Here is a 4,782-nt window from a genome sequence, read left to right on the forward strand (position 1 = left end):
GCTACCACACACAGCTTGCTGTTTTGTTTTGCTTTGTTTTTTTCTTAATAGGAATTGAATCCAAAGCCTTATCACTGAGGTACATCCCCAGCCCTCCTTTTATTTTTTTTTTTCCTTTTTATTTTGCATTTAGAGACCAGAGCTCACTAAGTCGCTAAGTTACTCAGGTGGGGCTGAAACTTGCTATCCTCCTGCCTCAGCCTCCCAGAGAGCTTTTGTTTTGTTTTCAAGAATGGCATTCTCTTGAGACTGAATAACTAGTGGGCTTAACACTTGGCCTGCAGACATGCCATAACCGCTAGCTATTAGGAAAGAACACAGGGGTTATGAGCAGGACACACGCCAGTTAGAAATGAAGGTGACTCAGAGGAGACCCTGCTCCCCAGAACTCACAGCTGCATGGAGAGGACAGCCTTGCTGAGAGACGATGCGCTATTCCAGATAAGCGCTGTGAGAGGAGAGCAACGTGACGTCATCCCATAGGGAGTGAGGTGCAGGGTCAGTGAGTGGCACGTGGCAGTGGCTTTCTCAGGTGTCCAAGCCAGGCTGGGTCCTGGACACCTGATGCAGATTTCAGCCCTTACACCACCCTGAGGTGCGCGGTGCGGTCTCCAGTTCTCCATTCACAGATAAGGAAGTGGGGTGCGGAGTGTCCATACCACCTGTCTGAGATGGCACAGCTAGTAGAAGGGAAAACTAAGCCCAAGTCGTGAAGTTCCGGAATGTCCAGACATTCTTGCATGCACAGATGCAGAAATGAACCCAGAGTGTACGACTAACCAACTTGACATGGAAGGGGCGTGGGCCCAGCCCCTCACGTGGCCTGGCGGACTCAGCAGCGTCTCCTGCGGTGACAGGTGTTGGGAAGAGGCCCCGGGACAGCACCCCAGGAACAGTGTGTGCTGTTGGAAAGGAACGATTGGCTGTGGGAGTTCACAGACAAGTGCTCGAACAAGCTCCGGCCTGGATACACACTGACAGTGTGCTCGCGTGTGCGCCAGTGGACAGGAACGTGATTATAATGGGGTCTGAAGACACACACACATACAGTGTGTTTGCACGTGCTTTCCTACTGTTCCTGTTTTCTTTTTAGCAGCTACATTTATTGAGTACTTACTATATGCAAGGAAAGCTAAGCTCAGAGAAGTGCCATGGTTTTCCCAGCCTGCACAGCCAGGAAATGGCAGTGGTGTCTGCTTCTGCCTGCTGTGCAGACAGATCCATGAATGAACAGATGTGCTATAACTGGATCCCCATGTGGACTTGTTCTGTGGCCTTGGACCTGTCCTGTCCTTGTCCAGGCCACGTTCTCATGTGCGCCTGTCACAGGTGTGCTCTGTGGATGTGTGTGTCCATGCACCTGGCAACCTTGGTCACCCTCCAGGTCTCAACCTGGGCTGCTGTCAGGAGGGCTGTCAGTTTCCTATCCTCAGCAAAGCCAAGCTCTGCACGCCAGGCTGTCAGGGAGCTAGAGGGGGAAGGACTCACAGGATTTCACAAGCTTCTGGCCCAGAACACATGGGCAGGGCGGGAGGAGGGAGAGAAACAGGATGTCCTCTGGGCTGTGCACAAGCCAGGGTCCAAGGGCAGGCTGGCAGGGGAAGAGTCGTCACTGCCAGCTCTTGGATCCAACTCAGCACATATATATGATGGGGCGGGGTGGGGACCAGGAGCAAAGCCAGCTCCGGAGGCCCTGAAGGAGCAAGCAAGTGACTGAAGTGACTGAGAAAAGGAAGGAGAGAGAGGAGGAAGGGAGGGAGGGAGGGAGGGTAAATAAATACATAAATGGTGAAATGAGGGAAGGAGCAAATTGTTTCCCAACTCTTGAGTGCCTGCCCTGGCCTAGCACTGTGAATCCTTAGTGACCCACGTGGACACGGGACACAGCCCCGCAGGTGCACAGTGACAGCTGGCCTGACACCAGCAAGCTGGGAACTAAGAGGACGTCTGACACAGAGAGCAACCCAGCCAGCAGAAACGGGGCTGCTGGGTCTGGGGGAGCAGAAATGTCGGGGAGGGAAGGTGTGTGCACCTGTATGACCCAGCCACAGGCTAGGCAAGTGCTGCTGCTGAGCTATATCGCCCAGCCTTTTAGACAAAAACATATATATAAACAATATACAAATATATAATATATAAATAAGAAATATATTTATATTAAAATATATAAATAATAAATATATAAAAATAATAAATATATATGTATTGGGCTTCTTGAAACAGGGTCTCACTGTACAGTTCAGGCTGGCGTTGGACTCACTGTATAACTCAGGCTGGCCTTGAACTCATGCCTCAGCCTCCTGAATGCTGGGATTACAGGCATGCACCACCATGCCCAGTTTAAATATATATATTGCCCAGCCTGGAGGCCAGAGAGCAGGAAGGCGTGTGGGATGACTCAAGTGAGCAGGGACCCGCCTCAACTCTTTACTGTTCCTGCTTTAGGGATAAGAGGTCTGCTGCGCAGGGAGAACAGGAGATTGATCTGATATCACATGGGTGATTAGAAACTGTTCAAGGGTTCAAGCCTAAGTCTGTCTTGACTCAAGAACTCAAGCATTTTGTCTTTGATAGCTACACACACACACACACTCACACACACACACACACACCAATATATGCCCGGCAGCACACAGGTGCACACGCAGGTTCACAGTCTGTATAGACCCACAACTAGGGCAGGACCCGCAGAGACAGCCTCGGTTTCTTTTTTTTGTCTTTTTGAGATAGGGTTTCACTATGCAGTTCAGGCTGGCTTTGGACTCACTTTGTAGCCCAGGCTGGTCTCAAACTCGCAGTGATCCTCCTGCCTCAGCCTCCCAAGTGCTGGGATTATAGGCATGCATTACCATGCCCTGTCTTCAGATTCCGACTATTCCCTGATGCCTTGTGGGCCACTAGGAGGGCCAGATATCACCCAGCCCAGCTTCATGGAAACTTTGGGGCAAGGGAAGGTTAAAAGGCAGGGAGAGGGTGATGGCTTTCTAAGGAAGGGGGGGTCCCCAGGGAGTATGGTGTGCAGAGATAGAGAGGTAACAGAGGTGGGGGAGGACCGAAGAAGCAGAGAGCTGGGACTGCTGTCAGCAGGGCAGGAGTCCAGCTGGCCACATCTGATGAGCCAGCACCTCTGCCTCCTCCTGGGAGACAGGTGCCCACTGGCCACCAAAGCAGCTGGGAGTACTGAGTGTAGGCATCCCTCTTCCTACCTGCCTTTGGGACTGCAAAGGTGGAAGATTCCTCATCAGTTCAGAAGGAACCCCTGTCAAAGCTGCACAAAGACATTTTCATTTCCAAATTGAGTGAGATCAGAAACTGAGAATGTTCAGTGCTGTGGAAGTGGTGGGGAAACAGTTGCTCTGCTAGCTCAAGGTAGATAGGTACCGAAAAAAAGGTAGATAGATACAGGCTTTAACACAGACAGCTAAGTTAGATAGAAATATTACAGGCAGTCAGACAGGGCTGGACCCTTGAAGAAGTCAGTGCAGAAGATGAGAACACATCACAACTGTGGGTGGGGGTGTGTTTGTTGAAGCCCAGATATCAGTGCCACCTACATGCTTCCCTGAAGGAGAAACAATAATGATTGATACTCTAAATAGGCATCAGTCACCTGGGTGGGAGACCAGGGCCTCCCGGCCCATCCCTTCCAGGAAAAGTCTTTGTTCTTTCCATGGACAGTGACTTACTTCTCCACTGGGTCAATATTACTTAAGTGACTTTTTTTTTTTTGTACCTGGAATTGAACTCAGGACCTTGCACTTGCTAAGCAAGGCGCTGTGCCACTGAGCTATGTTCCTGGCCCTTACCTAAGTGACTATACTTGCAATCTTACTGGTTGCTGGTAGTTTTATCCCACTTTATACCCACCTCGTGATTTTGCTCTATAAAACTTCCACTGAGAAGCAGGCTCATGGCCAACCCACTTTCCAGGTCCCCTCCTGTCTCTCTTAGGCAAACGCTGTCTCTCTCTCTCAATAAATGTCCAGCTCTTAACCTCTATTGTTCCTCAGAATTCATTTTTCGTCTAGCAGATTGGAAGTTATAATGTTTCCCCTGTCTCATTTACAGGACCTAACATCATTTCTATGTCAGCTTCATGGAGAGATTGGAGAGATTGCCAGAAAAAATGCAACTCCCAAACCTCCAACTTAGCCATTCTGAGTGCAGAAATGAGCTTAGGGCTTCTCTCTCATTCTCTCTCTCATGCCCTAGGCACACGCTGCAGCACTGGTTATTATAGCAAAAAAAAAAAAAAAAGGAATCTTGCAGATCCCCAGACATCTGGAGACACCCAAATGCCTCAAGGACACTGCCCACTGAGGTGCAAGGCAGCCAGAGAAATTTGACCACTGTTAACATCTTCCACCTAATGTCTCTTTCCTTCTTTCAATCCCTATAAAAAAGGCCTGCTTCTTTTTGTTCCCTGCAGAAGACCTTATCACCATCTGTCTGTCTGCACCCATACATTAAGCCATATGCCTTGTTGCTTTCACAAAATCCTGTCAAAGTGTCTCTGCCTCACGCTGTTCCTTATATGGTGTACATCTCTCCCCAGACCTTACAGTAGGACATGCTCAGCTGCTGTTCACTGTGCCTTCACCATGTGCCAGGCTGTGCCAGGTGCTGGAGATTCACTGGGCACCAAGCAGGCAGATGCCCGCCCTAAAAGAGGTTAGCGCTAAGAAATGGAGACAGACACTGCACAACATTTATTTATTTATTTATTTATTTATTTTTTTAATTTTAAAGAATAAAAGAAGGATAACATAATAATGGGGGGGG

The sequence above is a fragment of the Chinchilla lanigera genome, unplaced genomic scaffold (assembly GCF_000276665.1).
Source record: "Chinchilla lanigera isolate Chin_1 unplaced genomic scaffold, ChiLan1.0 scaffold00196, whole genome shotgun sequence".
NCBI lineage: Eukaryota > Metazoa > Chordata > Mammalia > Rodentia > Chinchillidae > Chinchilla > Chinchilla lanigera.